Here is a 20,162-nt window from a genome sequence, read left to right as displayed (position 1 = left end):
ATCCATCCTGACATCCTGTGTCTTTTGATTGGAGTATGTAGCCATTGTGACTGAAAATAATTATTTTTAGATATGTATTCATTGCCATTTTATTACTTGTTTTGGTTGTTTCTGAAGATTTTCTCTGATCCTTTCTTGTCTTCCATATTTTGCTGATTTATTTGTTTAGTGATTATGTGGTGTTAGTATGATTAGTATTATTAGTGATTAATTCTTTAGTGTCTTTAGTGATATATTTGGATTCTTTATTTTTATTTATTAGCATGTTTATTAGTGGTTTCTGATACGTAGTTACCATTAGGTTTGTATATAATCTCTTCTGTATGTAGCAATCTATATTACATTGATTGTCATTTAAGTTTAAACCCAATTTTGTTCCTCTCCTCTCCACATTTTAGGTATGTTATACTTTTTTATATCCTTTTTATTTTTTTAGTCCCTTGACTGATTTTTTCCATAAATACTCATTTTTATTGCATTTGTGTTTCTTCCTTTTTTTGAGAGAAAGTGAAAGAGGCAGAGACAGAGATAAATGGAGAGGGAGAGAATCTTAAGCAAACTCCATGCCCAGTGCAGAGCCTTCTTTTTCCTCATTTCTTCTTCTGGGGCAACTATGATTCAATGTTATGTTTGATGGAGTCAATGAGTTCCCTAAGTCTGTTCTCATTTTGCATCATTCTTCTTTCTGTCTTTTGTTCAACTTCATTGCTTTCCATTACTTTGTCTTCTAGGAAATTAACTCATTTTTCTGCTTCTTCCAGCCTGCTGTTGTTGCATCAAGAATGTTTCTAATCCCATTTATTGTATTCTTCATCTCTGATTAATTCTTTTTTAACCATTTTATCTCTGTGGTAAGTGTGTCACTGATGCCTTCAATTTTTTTTCCTCAAGTCCAGTGAGTATCCCTATGACCAGTGCTATAAATTCTCCATCAGGCATGTTATTTATATCTGTTTCATTTAGATCTCTGTCCATGTCCTTATCTTATTTGTTCCTTTAGCCTAAATCCCTGTCTTTTCATTTTGCCTAAATCTCTGCCTTCTTCTGTCTGTTAGACAAATTATGTCTCCTGCTCTTGTAACTAGTGGACTTATGAAGAAGAGTTCCTGCAGTGTCCAGAGCCTGCTGCTTCGGGGGGGTCACCAGTGTGTGCTGCATGTGCTCTGATGTTGTGTTCTGTCTGTTCTAACCTTCAGGCCAATCATCTGCAGAGGCTATTCTTGCCTGCTGTGGGCAGATTTGGGTCCCTGGCCTGAATGTTGCAAGTTTTAACTAGGTGTGCTCAGGTTTGCTTGTGAAATGAGACCTGTCACCACCTCCACCAGAGCTGAGGCTCTGCATAATTCCCTGGATGGGAAATATGGTGTGGTCACGGGTCTGTGCTGGTCTCCTGAGGAGTCCACCACACTGGGACTGAAGTAAGCCTGACTGAGAAGGGCAGTTCCACCAGAATGCAGGAGGTTGGGGCTACGTGTAAACAAGTTAGACCATCATTGTTTGTGCTGCTTCTAGCAGGTGAATCTGTGTTTGTGCTGAGAGGCAGGGGAGGGAAATGGCACTTGCCAGCTCCTTTGTTCCTGGAGAAGTATCTTCTTGAACACCCTCTCTCAAAGATGTGCTCCACAAAAAGCTAATAATCTCCCTATTGTATACCCCAGGTGCTGTTCAGATAGCTGTTTCCGGTGCTGTCTGCCCCCAGGTTGTTTGCCTGCCTTCTCTGCAAAAACAATCGAGTACCCTCCCAGCTCTATACCAGCCAAATGCACTGAGTTTTAAAACTCTAAGCTTTAAGTTCTGCTGGTTGCAAGAACTCATGAAATTCAGCCCCTCTCATTTTCCAAGCAAATGGCTTTTGGGAAATGTTCTGCTTGTGTGTTCCCCTGTGTGCTCCTCTCTTTCTCTCACCCTTCTCAAAGAGCATAGCTCCCTCCCCTCTACAGCAGCCAAGATCCATTTCTCCTCTAATCCACGTTTCCACACTTCTTACCTTCTTCAAGATGACCTTTTCTCTCCTTTTCGTTGTGGAGTTTGTTTTGTTAGTCTTCTGGTCAACATTTGGGGTGTTTAGGATGATTTGATAGTTATCTAGTTGTATTCATGGCATCAGGTGAACCTAGGATCCTCCTACTCTGCTGACATTTTCCTGACTCTCTAGAATCATAGTATCTTGATTTTGAAATGAACTATTGTATTCTTGTCTAACTAAATAATTCAGCTAAGAATCAAAAAGTCAAAAGATAACATGTTGGCAAGGATGTTGACAAAACACAACCCTTGTACACTATTGGTGGCAATGCAGTTTGATACAGCCATTATGGAAAACAGTATGGAGATTCTTCAAAAAATTAAAAGTAGACCTACTATATGATCCAGAACTCTCACTTTTAGATATATCCAAAGTAAATGAAATGAAGATCTTGAAGAGATATCTGCAATCCCGTGTTCATCACAACATTATTCACAATAGCAACGATATAGAAACAACCTATGTGCCCATCACTGGATGAATGGATAAAGAAAATGTGAGATACACATATGGAATATTTTTCAAGTAAAAAAAAAAAAAAAAGAAGGAAATCCTTTCATTTGTGGCAGCATGAATAAATCTGGAGAACGTTATCCTAAGTACTATAAGCCAAACTTAGAAAGACATATACTGAATGATCTCACTTGTATTTGGAATCAAAAACATTCAAACTCACCAAAGCAGAAGTAGCACAGTGATTAATAGGGAATGGGGAATGTAGGAAATGGGGAGATGTTGGTCAAAGGGTGCAGATTGTGTTATGGAAGATTAGTAAGTTCTGGAGTTTATTGTGCAGCATACTAATTGTACTTAATAATACTCACTTGTACACTTGAAATTTGTTAAGAGAGTAGATCTTAAAAGTTCTCACCATACACACAAACACAAAATTGTAACTATTGAGGTAATAGATAATTAGCTTGATAGTGGTAATCATGTATATACACACATACACATATATATACACATATATATATATTTGATATATATATCAAAATATTTTGTTGTACAGCTTAAGTGTATATAATTTTATTTGTCAGTTTTACTTTACAATAAAGCTGGCAAATTTTTTTAAAAGAGTATTGTTTGTACACTTCAGTTCAAATCTGACTTAACATAATTTTTTAGATACCGTAAGATATTATGAGAAGTTTCATATATACATGAAGCACATTAACCACTGTAATTCTTTACAAACTGTACAAAAAAGAGAAATATATTTGAATATCAGGGGCTATCTCAGAAATATTTTCAAAAGTTGATATAAGACTTCAAAGATTCAGTTTTGTGGTCAAGAATAAATGATTTTGATGCTTAAGAAATAAGCCATGTCATGAGACTGGAACATAGAGTTGGGACTGAATAACTGTAATTTTCCAAGTATTTCTGTTTATTAGAATATTTCATAGTAGTTCCATAACATTTCCCTCCACTGGTCTCTTTTTAAAATACTAGTGACTTCTGGCTAAAATTTAAAATAATTTGGTCCATTGGGTACCACAGCAAACAAATACAAAATGAAACTGTTATGCCCAGAATTCGTGATCCCCAAAGACCACTAGGGAGCCGAGTCTGATGTAAAAGCAAAAGAGCCTTTATTCGAGCTAGTTCCAGCTCAATCCCCTACCTGCACCAACGCAGCGGTGTGATACTGGGGAGAGAGAGCGAGTTTCAAAAGGACAAAGGTTTTATTGGGGCCTAGGGGCAGTTGGTGAGGTAATGGCTGTGGCCTCAGCCGATTGGCTGGGGAAGGGTGGGAGTCCTGTTAGGCAGGTGAGTGGGAGGTTACTTAAGGGGAGGAGGTGTGGTCAAGGTGAAGGACACAGAACAAGATGGAGTTGGCCGGTGTAGGCCCGCCCTTTCAAAACCTTTTCCCTTTCTCTTCCTTGCCAATTTCTAAAATTTTATTTTCAGCTATGCTTAAAAAGGCTACTGTTTTCTTAGAAAGTGTGTTGTCTATCCATTTAGACTGGCTTTATGTGTGAAAGTTAGGTAAGTCTGAAATTAGGAGGGCAATGATTTACAATATTATAGAAGCAGTGTCTGTCTACCTTCTATAGAATGTTACACAAGCATATACTTAACCCTTTTAAACAATGATGCCTATATGTCTACCCAGCAAGTTTATAAATTTTTAATATTTGTCAAGAATGAGTAAGTAGTTATTTTATTTTTGAAGCCTGAAATGCTTTTTCCTAGTTAAGAAACTTAAATGAGATCTACTGGGAGAAAATGTTTTTATTGAAAAACATTAAACAAAAGAAATATGTTACACTTTTTAAATTATAAAGTACATTTTTTTCTCTCATTCATTTTCTTCCAGTTTTAACTTTTATTTTGTGATCTTCACAAATGAATCACTTTTGACACAAATATTTTATATTTGCATAATAGTTTGAGTAATTAATAACTAAGTGAGGCCTCATTACCTTACAAATTGATTAAACATTTGTATACTGTAAAAATGGAAATATTTTACACTAAGGCATCAACTGAGATTTGTTTATAAATATGAGTCATGCCATTAATTGTGTTGTCATTCGTGATAATAGAGTTTAGGGTCATTTTTAATTTGTATTATTTTTAGGGATTTGTAACATGAAAAAAATAACAAAGATCAGCTACTTATTAGATTTTATTTAATTTCTGTCTGCAATATTTTGATAGTTTTCACTGTGCAAGTTTTGTACCTCCTTGGTTAAATTTGTTTACTTTTTTTTTCATGTTCTTGTAAAGGGAAATATTATTGCAGGTGTATGGAAATAAAACTTACTTTTGTGTTTTGATCATGCATTCTGCAATTTTTGGTGACTTTATTTATTGGCTGTAATGATTTTTTGGAATTTTTATAATTTTCTATATATAGTATCATGTCATCTGTGAACAGAGATAGTTTTACTTCTTCTTTTCCAATTTGATGTCTTCTTTGATCTCTTTTGCCTAGTTACTCTAGCTAGACCTTCCAGTACAAAGTTAAATCACAGTGGCAAAAGTAAACATCTTTGTCTTGTTCTTCAACTAAAGAAAAAGTTTTCAATCTTTCACCATTAACTATGATGGTAGCTTTGTGTTTTCCTTAAATGCCTTTTACCATGTTGAGAGGTTTGTCTTTTGTCTTAGATTTCTGTGTTTTATGATGAAAATTTGTTAGATTTTTATCAAATGCCTTTTCTGTATCATTTGAAAAGATATTCTGTTTTATTTTTCCCTTTATTTTATTAATGTGGTATACTACATTGATTGTTTTTTGTATGTTAAACCACCTTTGCATTAATGGTATAAACCCCACATGAACATGCAATTTAATCCTTTTAATATGTTGCTAGATTCAGTTTACTAGTTATTTTTGAGGATTCATAACATGTTTTTTTCATTGAATTTTTTCTTACTAATAACCTAGATATTCTTCATTGTCAGTTTCTCTGGTTTTGTTTCCCAGAAATTTCAAAAGCATAAATAAACTTTCTTTTGTATGAAACTAACTTTAAATCCCTTTGAATTATTTTTCATAAGAGAAAGAATTATTTTTCCATAACTTCTACTGGTTTTATTTCCAAATCTCTTTTAAATTGGTATGGTTAAAGTACAATGTAATAATCATCCTAGCTGTTTGATGTCCAAAATGTGGAAGGAATATCATCAATCTTTCTGATATTATAATCCATTTGATTTTTTTCATCTATATTAGTGCATAAACTTTGACAATTGCTTTATTTATAAAGCAATAGGTTGTGAGGTTTTTTTTCTTTTTCTTTTCTTTTTCTTTTTTTTTCTACAAGTCATCAAACTAATCAGAATGTAGAACATACAGACCTTCCCCTCAGGAGTTTACTGCCAATTTGAAGCTTCTAATGCAGTGATTATAAAATACTTATACATTAGACGCAAAGACCTCAAGAATTTCTCTTCAGAGGTACATATTTGCCTATCTATAGACCATTTTAAACCTATAAATGTTTTCATTTAAATTGATTCTTCAGTATCACTAATCAATGAGGATTGGTTGAAAAATTTTCTGATGTCTAAACTTGAAATTATAGTTTACCTTTTCCTGTTAAGTCCTTCATTCATTAAGCATGTCTTCTATTATTCTATTGCTGGCATTCATCCTTCAGTCATTAACTATGTGATGATATATGTGATATATAATTTTGAGTCCTTGCATATGTGAACATCACTTTATTCTACCCTCACCCTTGATGTATAATTTAGTGTAGTGTCAACTGTGGGGGTTGGGAGTAATTTCTCTCAGAACTTTGAAAGCATTGTTCTGTTGTTCCATAGAATCCAACATTACTTAAGAGAATACCAACCATGTTATCCTGTGTTTGTAAAAGGCCTGCTCCCCTACCCACCACCAGTGGGAAAAATTTAGGATCAACTCTGTAATTTTTGCTGTTCTAAAGATCTACAACATTATTGCTACTTATTTGTATTTTAAAATTATTTATTGAGCTACACAATGAATATTGTAATTCTTCAGCTCTGGGAAATTTTATTCCATTTTTCCCCTGGTAATGTTTATGATTTTTTTCCCTCTAATTCAATGACCTAAAGAACTACTAATGGTCATTGGCAAGAGGATTTTACTAAGAAACACTAAGATCCATGCTAGCTACTCCATTTTGAAAAAATCCTTCATTTTGTTTTGTTTTGTTTTGCTTTGCTATGAAAGAGAAGATCTGAACTGACTGCTTTTAATTCTGTTAAGGATGGTGGAAGAGTGTAGTTGATCGGAATATTTTCAGTTGATCATCTTGTTTTTAGCCTTTTTACTGCCTGCCATTCTTGATTCATCAAGTCTGCCTCCCAACCCTCTGAAGAGTATTTTAGGAAAGATTCGTGTCTGCTTAGCTCCAGTTCTCTCCATAAATATTTTTGGCTGCAACTACCTGCACTGTGCTTTATGAGTCAATACGTTTCCACCTGTCTTCTAGAAATTTATTGAAATGTCTAAGTTTGCTGATGACCTACCACTTGTTCTCTTCATTTTTATGGCTTATAGTTTTTAAAAAGTAACTTTACTATCATAGTTTAGTTTTCTCAGAAGGAAGAAAAATAATTACATTTTCCCAGGTCATCTTCTTCAATCAAAAATTTTAACACAATTCGCTGACACATGGCATTTGGGCATATGAATAGATTTTATTGAAGCTTTGGTAGATGGAAGGTCCTGAAAGCAGTTCATTCTGACTGCAACTTACACATGTTCTCAAAAGTCACTTGACTATTGTTTTCTATTATGTAATCATTTGACTGTTTTATCTATTACTTAGACTGCATTCTCATTACCCACTCTTCTATTGCCTATCCCAGGGCTTACATTTTCTTCATATTTTTATGCAGATTATTTTATCCATATATTTTTTCTTGGTTCTTTCTGAATATATCCTCAAGAGTTCACCTTATTTTCAAGTAGTTTATCCGAGTATTTTCCTAAATACTTTCTTTCCAAAAAGGAATTCTAGTGATAGCTGTGCTATTTAAGTTGTTGTTTTAACCATATTATTATAAATCCCAATGTTTACAGCTATGTAAATTCTGCTAAATAGTACTCAATAATATTGAGTGTCACTAGTTATATCCAACAGTGAATACTTTCTCATCTCCAAAACATTAACTGCTGTCTGCAAAGCAAAAACCATACATGAGGTGGACATGGAAAATCTCACAACTTTCTATACCCTAGAGCTATGGTTCTCAAAATTTAGCATCCATCAGAATCATCTGAAAGACTTGGTATTACACAGGTTTCCAGGTCAAATCCCGTAATTTTTACAGAGCTCAATAACTTCCATTTCTTAAGCTCTGATTCTCATACTGTTGATCTGGGAACTATAATGAGAACCATTGCCTAGAGAATCACTATTCCATTAAAAATAATGTAGCTCAAAAGTCCTGAATAAAAGAGATGGGATTTAGAGAAACTTCAAATATGTCAAAAGTTTCTGAAAACATTATGTAACTGTGACATGTTAATATTTTCCATAGGTATTAAACAGCAGAGCAAGATGCTTGAGGATGACATTGAAGAAAATTAGGTGTATTTAATGTGCCTAGTGGTTTTAAACTCTGGTAAAATGAGCCAAAGTGCACATAGGCATTAGTTCCAGCTAATTATTGCAAATTATGGAACTATACAAACAACAAAAACATAGAAATTGAAATGGATCTCATCCTTTTTGTCAGCATTTTTTTGTTTCTACATGTAAAACAAATATTTATGAGTTTTTATGTACAAGTACTTAAGAAATACGTATTAAAGATAATATTTTTAACAAAATAAAACTATTCCTATTTTAACAATTATAAAGACTATAATAATGGCTGAAATATAATGAGAATTGCTAGTTTCCCATTCTGTGGAGCAGTAACATCAATGTTCCCTATGGAATAGTAAAGCTACATTATGAAAGAATATTTATTATTAAAAAGTGAACTTGTAAAGTCTCAGATATACATTTTTAAACAACTGAACTGCTAAATGAACATAAATAGCTTTTAGATATCCTTCAGTGTGTGTGTGTGTGTGTGTGTGTGCGTGTGTCTGTGTGTGTGTGTAAACGTAGTCAATTCAGAACATTTAAAACGTTATTAACACCAAAAAAAGATGCATTAGAAAGGCTGCCTTCCACATCATATTTATCAACAAGCTTTTGCAATTTTATCTGATGAGCTATATTTTTGGTTGATTACCTCCAGTGTGATAATAAAATGAAGCTTGTGCTCTTTGTTCAGTTTAATTACCTTTTGTAAAAAATCATTTAGCATTATATTATCAGCATTTTTCCATGCCATCAAACATGCTTCTAAAACATGATTTTTAGTGTCCAAACAATATTATACCCTATAAACGTGGCATAAATTAAGCATGTCTCTCTATTGTTGGGAATTTCTTTAAAATTGTTTCCTGAGAGTGGAATTGCTGAGTTAGTGTATATACACATTCATGATTAATAATTTTTTGCAAAGAAAAAAATGCAACAAACTTAATAATCCTATCTACAGTAAGAATGTATGTTTTACAGCACTCTTGTAAATAAATACTGCCTGCTATCTTTTATCCATATTTTTACCAATTTGGTAGGTAAATTCATAATATATCTTTGTAGTTTTAATTTGCTTATTTGTAGCTTTGTGTGTGCTAGACCATTTTTAATATGACTTTGGCTAATTGTTCTCTTCTTCAATTTAAAATATAGCTGTGATTATCAGTAGTATAATCTATTATGTAAAAAGAGGAAAAGAATTACTAAGATCCTGAAAATATTACTTCCAGACCGTTTTCTTATTTCAAATCTGGAAGTCTAAGGTAAATATATGTTTGATTGGTGTAGCTGATTTTAGTATATGCTAATTACAGATGTTTCTTTCTCTCTTATTTTTTCCTTTTTCCCCTCTACTTCTTATGCACTAAAGAAAGGTTTATTAAAACTTACTTAACAAACCCAGAATCAGGACATAGATTTATGTTTAAGAAAAACTACAATTCATATGTGGTCCAACATTTGACATATGCATGATATATTGCATAGAATTAATGCTCTTAATGGTTTAGGTTATAGAACACAATAAACTATATGAACATATTTATTTGCTTGACAGCTTCCCCAATAAAAATCATTTCATTTGCAACTTGAAGCATGATGAATTAATAAAACCTTTGAGAATACAAAGGGAAATAATACATGAGAATAAAATTTTCAGCATCTAACTTTCAGATGTATTGTGTCACTTTTTCTAGATGTAGTTGAATCAGGTGTAAAGTGAGTGACTTAATTTTCTAATCAGGGATTGATGAGATCATATACACATTTTCCCCCCAGAAACACATTCATTCCCAACAACTCCTTACTAAATGTGACTTTTGTGTGTATGTCTATGTTTGTTTGAGTTCATGTGCTTTTTCTCAGTCAAATAACAATATGAGTCCTATGAGCATATGATAGTATGAGAGGACCATGGAAAAGGATCTAAAGGCATCATTAATACAGTTAGATAAAGGAAATTGTGTGTGTGTGTGTGTGTGTGTGTGTGTGTGTGTGTGTGTGTGTGTGTGGGGGGGGGGGGGGGGGGAGAGAAAGGGAAAGAGTATTTGTGGAGTAACTTAAATTTTTTGGATGGTATAGGTTAAAATACTGCTAATTGTTGACTTTATAATTGTTGAGTATCCACCTAAGTATTAGGGACAAATTTTAGAATGAGCATAAGATTTCAGAGCAATGATTATTAAATGAGAAGCTAAAATACCCTTTATAACTTCAGAGGTGACTGAATTTTCGTTTATGATTGGCTCTCTTCCAGCAGTAGAATTGGCAGGGTTCAGATAGCTAAATATGACTCCACTGTGATAAGAAATGGGAAAAAAAATAGCAAAAGTAATTGCATTAGCAATGATCTAGTTTGGAAATGATGGATTCTTTCAGGTAGAATCTGGTAACATTTCTGTACCTGGCACACTCTTCTGAGCAGTCTATGACGCCTAGGACGGTAGACACTTTTTAGAAACCTGCTACCATCCGAAATATTGCAACTGAACTGTTGTTGGTATAGATCATGCACCAAAGCTTATTTTTCTCTGTGTCCATGATCATGAGGTGAAGAGGAACTATCTCTTAAAGATTTTTCTATCTGATACTCTTCAGTATCTAATGAGATCAGTCAGCTTCAGATAAACATCCTGATGCTGAACCTGCAGTTGGCCATCTCCCTCAGCTAATCCATTTGTCTTTAGCTGTTCTCACAAAGGGATGGCTGTGTATGTTTAGGGCAAAAAAAATGCCTATTTTTATGTGACTATTTGAGAAGGGAAACAAGACAAATCAATAAAGATGTAGCAAAGTTTGGCTTTTGGATTTGTCCTCTTTTGCTCCTCTGACCAGCTGTTCATGTTTGGGAAACTAATCATTTACTTTGACAGACTTATTCTGCATCACACCTTCTACTGAGTTTTCTGAAAAAGCAAAGTGTTTTGTCCTCTGGCATTCACACACCAGGTGGTCTAATTTTTGCCTGTTGGCTCACAATAGGTGTTTGGAGGTTTTCTCCCTGACCTGAATCGATTCTCCAACTGGCAGAGCAAAGTAAATCTTGGACAAAAACAACAAAGAATATGTTTCCACTAGCAAGGTCAGTGTAAATTATGGAGGATTTGTGTACTAAGTGATGAATCCTATGAGTGTTTTTGTTTGAATAGAAATATCAAAATATCAAGGCACATTGACTTAGCCAGAAACATGATTTTTTCAGTCCAGTTTCAACTATTAGTTAATATTACTTCATCCCCCTGATGCTTCGTTAGTTGCACAACTAGGACTTTGGCAGTTTTCCTGCTGCAGTCCCAGAAGAAACAGGGCTAGTTACAGACAATTCTTCATAGCATGCTTCCTTGGACAGTGATACCAAACAAGCATGGTGGTAGGATATGTTGGTCCTCCTAATAATTGGCCTCAAAAGTTGGTCCTTCATTTTGGCTCTACTTTCCATTATTTTTATAAGCCTTTGAAAATGCACTTAGGTCTTAAATTTTGACATCATTAGAAATAATGTATACTAGAAAAAACATTCCCCTCTGGGTAAATTAGACTCATTTCTTCCTCTTTTTTTATAATGGCATCTACTTGTATTTCAATTATGTAATGCTCTCTTGTTCCATTGTTTTGAGAATTACTTGGCAAGTCCATGTATGAGTCATTTATACTGATCATAGTTTTAAATAATTTGTTCCTATTCATTTTCAATATTTTCCTTTCCTATTATACGTATTTAAATATTTTTCACTGTTCTTCTAAAATGAACTCTCTTTAATCAGTTTTCTCTGGAGACTACCAGGTTTTCTGACATCTCTTTGCAGATAGGAACTAGAATCACACTGTTAGAGGCACAGATATTCTAGGGGTTTTTACCTATGTGGAGATAGGTTACTGTTTTTTGATATTTTTAATATTTTAATAGTTTTGATTATTCACATGGTTTTCATCAGTACAACAGAATTATCATTAAGTTTTCTAATCATTAGATATCTAAGCTTATTGAATGAAAATAGTTACAACTATTGATTTTATGGCATGCCATATAAAATACTACTCCAAAAATTAGCAATAGAAAATTTTATTTTATCTTTTAAGTAGATAATGCATTCAAATGTTCGCATTTTAAAAGGCATAAGGCCAGTGATTAGATTTCTACCTACCACTATGGCCCAACCACCTATTTCCTTTTCTAGAAATATGTTGCAGATTACATAAGCAAATCACATTTTCCATATTAAAATTGCTGTGTACTACGTATATTATTCTGAATCTTGCCTTATTAATATGTTTTGGGTAACATTTTTTTATTCTTGAAGAGCTCCATATTCTTATTATGGCTGCATATTATTCTGTTGTGTGGGTAATTTATTCAACCTTTGCCCTATTGACAGACATAAAGTTTACTCAATCCTTTTCTATTGAAATCAATGACTCAGTGATGCTGTTCTGAATGTTATCTGGAGTTTCAGTAATTTTTCATTTTAAACTTGAAATTATTTACTTTCAAAAAACAAGAATGCTATTGATATTTTATTGAAAATTGTTTCTAGGTTAATATAGGGAAATTTTATATCTTTATGAATTTGATCAAATCCAAGAAGGGGCTACAGCTCGCTATGTATTAAAGTCTTTTTTTTAAACATTTCAACTTTTTTTGGTATAGATATTGACATTTTAAATTAAACCAAAGTTGATTTTTAGGTATTTTATCTTACTATTTGCAATTATTGTTGTTATTGCTATTATTACTGTTTTCCTATATATATCCTAATTGATTTTTATACTTTATGAAAATTATAGTTTTCTATATATTAATCTTGCACTCTACAATTTTACTGATTTACTTATTGTAGATAGTAGGTTTTCAGAGATCCCCTTGTGAATTGCACATTTATGAACACATCATTTATGAATAATGCTATTATCACCTACTTACCAATCTTCTTATTTCTTTTTTTTTAATTTTTTAAATGTTTATTTATTTTTGAGAGACAGAGAGAGAGACAGAAAGACAGAGAGACAGAGTGTGAGTGTGGGAGGGACAGAGAGAGAGGGAGACACAGAATCCAAAGCAGGCTCCAGGCTCTGAGCTGTCAGCACAGAGCCACACATGGGGCTTGAACCCATGAACCTTGAGATCATGACTTGAACCAACGTCAGATGCTTAACTGGCTGAACCATCCAGGTGCCCCTCAATCTTTCTATTTCTAGTGTCATTTTCTAATTGACTTTTGCCTCTAGAAAAATATGAATTGATACTGGTTAGGAAACTTATCTCTTCCTGTTTTGAGGAGGACTTTTTCTAGCATTTCCCAACTAATTATAATGTTGACTTTTAGAGTGAGACAGATATATTCTCTGGTTTTAATAAAATACCCATCTAATCTTTTTTATTCAGAAGTTGAATCAAGAAGAATAATAATTTTTGGTAGATGTTTTTGTCATCTGAAGAAATGACTATATCTGTTCGTTTTTTTATCAATCAATTTTTAAAATGTTTTAAATTTCTTTTATTTTTGAGAGAGAGAGAGACCAAGTGTGAGTGGAGGAGGGGTAGAGAGAGGGAGAGACAGAATATGAAGCAGGCTCGAGGCTCCAAGCTGTCAGCACAGAGCCCCATGTGGAGCTTGAATCCACAAACTGTGAGATCATGACCTGAGCTGACCTCATACAGTTAACCGACTGAGCCACCCAGGTGCCCTTAGGGCAGCTTATTTTTTATTTGAATAAAAAAATCGAATGCCTCCAAGTAAAATTGAAATATTCTTACTTTTTGAAATTAAGATAAATTAGGAAAGTTGTTTTTAGATTTAGTCTAAAGGGTAATTCTTTGTTTTTTTCATTATTTCTTAATCTTGACTAATTAGATTTTATTTATGTATTTGTTTACTTATGTATTTTTATTGTTTGTAAGTATTATTTATTTACTGGTAAAAGAAATACAGTTCATATTTGGAAATTAGAAGAAAACAGGATCTTTACTACATATTACTTGATTTTAAAACTTTAGCTCTCCTCTGAAGTATTTTTTGACTTTTAACATAATTTAGATTCATTTGGAATGCATTTTAATTGCATAATGGAAATAGAGATCAGATTTTTTTTTAATTTCAAGCAATTAATGCTTGCATTAATCTTTTTGCATTCAAGGTTGTGGAAATAACTGGAGATATATGCAAGGTTAAGAATTCATAAACAAGGGGAGAACCATGTAGGTGGCTCCAAGAAATTTTTGAAGTTTTCTGTGGCCATTCTATTAAGAAGTAATTACTCATTTTTTTGAAGTGTGAGAAGAGTTATAGGATGTATTTATGTTAACACTCTATCATCCCTTGAATATTTGCTAATCTCCCTTTTGTAGTGAATGTTAAGTATCTTGAGGGCAGAAGCTGTGTGTGTGTGTGTGTGTGTGTGTGTGTGTGTGTGTGTGTGTGTGTTATCGATAGCATCTAGCATAGCATCAGGCTACAAACATGGTGAATAAGTTCTCAGTTCCCACTTTGCACTGAAAATATTTGATATGGGGCACCTGGGTGGCTCTGCCGGTTAAGCGTCTGATTCTTGATTTCTGCTCAGGTCATGATCTCACAGTTCGGGGGTTCAGGCCCCACATTGAGCTCTGTGCTGACAGTGTAGGCCTGCTTGGGATTCTCTCTCTCTTATTCTCTCTGCCCCTCTCCTGCTCTCTATCTCTCAAATTGAATAAATAAACTTCTTTTAAGAAGGTAAAAAAAAATAAGGATTTAATATATAAACATAGAGAAGCAGAGCTGAGTGATAAAACGATTGCAGATGTTCATCATTAGGCTTTTATAGTGATATTCTGGCATGATTCATAATCTATCTAATTTTCACAACAACATCTAAGATAGATACAATCTCCATTTTACTTATTAGTACACAGGATTGACAAAATTAAATTAGGTAGCAAATATCCAGGCTCTGTCTTAAAATAAAATCATTCTTTGATGACAGAGATCTGGTTTCCAAGTCTACATCTTTACTGTTCTAGGTCACATGCCTCACTTCTGAATTAGTTCAGCAGCAATCAGTTTTGAGCCCCAGTGCCAGGCTATCAGGACACCTACTAAATATAACAAGTAGAGACTACCTCTTGTCCCAAAGAAAATTAGTACAGAATGCATTATTGTCCTTAAAAGAATCCTATGGTAAGAATATACTTAGTTTTGTAAGAGACCACCAAACTGTCTTTAAAGTGACTATAGTATTTTGCATTCCCACCGTTAATGAAGTTTCTATTGCTCTGCCTCCTCAACAGTCCTGTTTTAGTGTTCTGAGATTGGGCCATTGTAATGGGTGCGTACTTGTGTCTCATGATTGTTTGAATTTTAATTTCTTCGATGGTATATGATGACATTTACTTATTTTCCATCTGTACCTCTTCTTTGTTGAAATGTTTGTTATGGTCGTTGTCTCATTTTTCAATCGGATTATTTTCTTATTGTTGCATTTTATTTTATTAGTTATTTTTTAAATTTATTAATTTATTGGGGGGGCAGAGGGACAGGAGAGGGGGGGAGAGAGAATCCCAAGCATGCTCCATTGCTGTCAGCATGGAGGCTGACATGGGGCTTGATCCCCCGAAACCACAAGATCATGACCAGAGCTGAAATTAAGAGTCAGACTCTTAACCGATTGAGCCACCCAGGCACCCCATTGTTGCATTTTAATAGTTTGTTGTATATTTTTCATAACAGTCCTTCATCAGATAGGCATTTCAAAATTTTTCCCCCAGATCCTGGCTTATCTACTCATTCCCCTGACAGTATCTTTTGCAGAGTTAAATTTTTAATTTTAATGAAGTTCAGCTTATCAGTTTTTTCCTTGATGGGTCATGACTTTGGTGTTATACCTAAAAACACACTGCAATATCCACGGTCCTGATATTTTTTCCTGTTACCTTCCATGAGTTTTATAGTTTTGCATTTTATATTTAGGTCGGTGATCCATTTTGAGTTAATTTTTTGAGTGGTGTTAGGTCTGTGTCTACATTTATTTATTTTTGCACGTGGATGTCCAGTAGTTTCCAGGACCCTTTGTCAAAAAGATTTTCAGATTGCTTCATTGTATTGCCTTTGCTCCTTTGTCGGACATCATTTGACTGTATTTATGGGGTCTGTTTCCGTGTTCTCTATTTTGTTCCTTTGATCAATTTTTCACGTTCACCAATACCACGCTCTCTTGATTTCTATAGCTTTATAGGAAGTCTTAAAGTTGGGTAGCATCAGTATATCAACTTTATTCTTGTCCTTTAATATTATGTTGGCTATTCTGGGTCTTTAAACTTAAATTTTATAGCATCATCTTGAAATATTGCATTGAGAGATGCCCAATAGTTTCTGTACTTAGAAAAAACAAAATAAATCCTAGAATTTTAGACTTGGAGTGTTCCTGGAAATAATTTTCCCTGGTCTTCCACTTGGCTCCGTATAATATACTAAGAAGTTATTGTTCTCACTAAGATTCATAGGGTGTCATGTGAAGGACCAAAACTAAAGTCAGAATTGTTTGTTTATTCTATTTTCTTAGCCTAATATGGCCCAATGAATTGTGACTTGTAGTATATTAATAATTATTTAAGACATACAATTTCCTGATACCACTCTGACTTTTAACAACAGCCATCTTAATGATTACTTTGATTAAAAAAATGTTGTTCCCTAGTGATGTTTCTAAAATATGTAAAAAATGAAGATGTTTTTCTTCTTCAAATGTGTTATTTGTTCAGTAATGTACTATTTTAGGTGAGGCGATGGAGTACCACTCAGCAATGCAGTGTTTGGAAGCAGAGAATATACATCAGAACAACAGGGTTTAACTAAATTCTGGCTCTGCCACTTGCCTGTTGGTCAAGTTATTTCAACTTTTAGGACCTGTTTTTTATATGTGGAATGTGCATAACAATAGAATCTACTTCACCATGTAATGTTATAAATGTATCATATATAAAGCACAGAGAACAGTTCCTGGCATGTGGTAAGTGTTACATGCAAGCTTGTTAGACAATCATTCTGTGTGTGGGGGGACAGAACCAAGCACAAAGGTTTGGGCCCATGGCTCCTTAGCTTGCTTTGGAACTTATATCAATAGAAAGGTATGCCTCTTGTTAACAGCATAGCACTAAATAGATTAGGAGGGCTTAGAAAAGACTTTAATGTATCCTGGAATGGTTTGTGTGTATGTGTTTTATTCATATATAATCTGAATTCTTTTTGGAGTGAAATGGGATGGACCCTGTATTCTCCTGTGTTCCTGTATGGTTGCTCAATTTCTATAGTTCTCACCTCTTCCACCTCATGCTACTTACTCTGGCTTATTCTCATTCTGGCTCTGGAAGAAGCAATTTCAAAAAACCAAACAACAACAACAACAACAACAACAAAATGCTGAACGATCACAAAAGGTAATGATTAATTGTTGTTTCTACTCCATTTGGGCAAACAAATGACACAAATAATTTGTGTTTTTCTGCAGTCACAACAAAGTGAGAACTGTGGAAATAATTTTTTACTTGAAACAAACCATTCATGAAGCAGAAAACATTTGCTGAAAATATAACTTTCATGATAAATTTTATTGGCAATATTGTAATTCCATTTTTTAATTCAGTGTATAGTCACTACATTATAATATGGAAAATATATTAATGATGATAATGGATTTTGTTTTGTCATGATATTTGACTAAAATTTTAAAAACTTTTATTTGGCTTTCTTAATAATACTTTACTTTCTATAACATTGAAAGCAAGTTTCTCTTAAGAAACTAGTTTTATAGAGGTGCCTGGGTGGCTCAGTCAAACGTCTGACTTTGGCTCAGGTCATGATATCACGGTTTGTGAGTTCGAGCCCCACATTGAGCTCTGTGCTGACAGCTCAGAGCCTGGAGCCTGCTTCGGATTCTGTGTCTCCCTCTCTCTCTGCTCCCACCCCCCCTATTTGCACTCTGTCTCTCTTTGTCTCTCAAAAATGAATAAACATTAAAAAAATTTAAAAAAGAAACTAGTTTTTTTAATCTCTTTATTGATGTATAACTTACATACCATAGAATTCAGTCATTCGAAGTACATAATTCAATTGCTTTAATCAATTCAAACAGATGTGTACTATTGCCACATTCTACTTTTAGACTATTTCATCACCCCAGAAAGAGGCTCCATGCCCATCAACAATCACTCTTCTTCCCACCCACGTACCCCTGCCCTTGGCAACTAGTAATCTAGTTTCTGCCTGCATAGGTTTTCCTCTTCTGGATTTTTCACATAAATGGAATCATATACTCTATGTTCTTTTTAGACTGTTTTTTCTTATTAAGCATATTAAAAAACTTAGATTAAAATATTTCTATAAAGAAAAACATGTTCATTAAAACATATATTATTCAATCAAATGCCATCACTCAAAGAACAAAAAATGCTTTTCATTATTGGACTGTATCATATTTTGGTCCTTTACCGTGTGTTAAAAATCTAAAGCTCTTGGATAGTACAGTTTTTTAATTATACTGAATTCTTGATATTCAGACTAATAGAGGACAGTGGTAGCCTAGCTAATGTTCAAGCCGTTTACATTTACCTTTGGGATATACTGTGTGTAATTTTGATAGCATGTTTGCTTGGATACCAGGGTTCAGCTACAGTAATACCAAAATTACTTTGAATTCCCCTACAATATGCCAACTAGAAGCAGATTGAGATGGATTTGAAGTGTTATGTAAAGCAGAAGTCAGCTGGAGATTAAAACCTCATTATAAATAATCTACAATGTGAACAACCCAACTATAGATAAATAATTTTGACTGCATATTGTATAATGCTTTATTAGATATAGAAAAACGCAGATATTAATACCAACTTAAATGGAAATTTTAATCTTGAATTAATGATAACTAATGATCTTCTGGTGATTTTATAATTAAGAGGATGTTCTTCTTGAGATCCATGTTACATAGAATGAGGTCTTTGAGGAAATTTGGTAAAATTTATTATCTTAGATGAAATTAATAATAATAATAATAATAATAATAATAATATTAAAGCTAACATTTATTGAGTGTTTACTCATCTTAAGCACTGCTCTAAGAGATCTACATGCATTCAGTATTTTAGTCCTCACCATAAGACAATGAGGCACAGAGAGGAGAAAGTACATTGCCTATGGTGCCCCAGCAAACATTGGTAGATACCCCACTTTTCCTATTTTAATTCTATACTTTGGCTTTCAATGTGTTTCTAACATAGGAAAATTGAATTGTTAACAATTATTTTCTCCAGTGAAAAATGCTACTTTACCTAGCACCAGTCGAACTCTGTATTTCCTTTTGAAAGAAACATGGTAGCCTGAGAAGTAGAACTGTGATCTTTTCATTAGGAAAAGATCACAAGACAGTGGACACTTCTGTCTCAATGAAGATACTTCTTGAAACAAAGTACTTTTAAAAGTCTCTTAATACAGACGATGTATCCTCATATATGTTTAATCCTGGTTTCAATTAATTCTAGAATGTCGATGTTAGCAAAAAAAAAAAACTTTGAAATTCCAGTCAAATGTTTTCATTTTTAGCAGAGCTGGGATTGGTTTGAAATCCTCCCCCTTTTTTATATCTTAGTATTTCTCAAGCAGATAGAAAATTTAAGACAAAGAAATATTTTTAACTTTGAGTAAGAATGTCAGGGAATGCAGAGATGTGGTGGCAGCTGAGATTCCACTAACCCACAAAGTTATGGGTCACCTAACACAAATTATACTTCTGTCAGAGGAAGATTTTCACACTTAACAGCAGTAAGTGCTCCCATTCTTTCTGGGTTTATGCAATCTTCTTTTTATCACCAAAGATGGAAGGATGAATGTGTCTTTTATAAATATATCCAATTTATTGTGTACATATTAATTTAGATAGAATACAATAGATTGTTTATTAAACAATAATTTGTATATTTTATGGTATCTGTGAAAATGGAACACCTAAAAATATTAAATTGAGGTTGTTTGAGCTATGTGACCAAATTGAGCCTATATTTTTTTTGTTTAACATATGAATGCTAAGAGCCTATACCTAGAATACAGTAATATTATAAAGACCTA

At 33.5% G+C, this 20,162-nt stretch overlaps 1 protein-coding gene and 1 long non-coding RNA gene across 2 annotated transcripts in view; one reads left to right on the top strand and one right to left on the bottom strand.

Moving 5' to 3' along the window:
• The window catches only part of LOC113599771 (uncharacterized), a 68,456-nt gene extending 62,181 nt beyond the window's left edge, over positions 1-6,275 (bottom strand). The window contains exon 1 of the long non-coding RNA XR_003420666.2: positions 6,072-6,275. This is a non-coding gene — a long non-coding RNA (uncharacterized LOC113599771). The remainder of the gene's footprint in view (positions 1-6,071) is intronic.
• Positions 1-20,162, top strand: part of GRID2 (glutamate ionotropic receptor delta type subunit 2) — a 1,419,162-nt gene that overhangs the window by 617,574 nt on the left and 781,426 nt on the right. The window lies entirely within an intron of this gene.

This window comes from Acinonyx jubatus, chromosome B1 (assembly GCF_027475565.1).
Source record: "Acinonyx jubatus isolate Ajub_Pintada_27869175 chromosome B1, VMU_Ajub_asm_v1.0, whole genome shotgun sequence".
Taxonomy (NCBI): Eukaryota; Metazoa; Chordata; class Mammalia; order Carnivora; family Felidae; genus Acinonyx; species Acinonyx jubatus.
The sequence above is the reverse complement of the archived record's forward strand: the minus strand, read 5'-3'. Positions and strand labels throughout refer to the sequence as shown.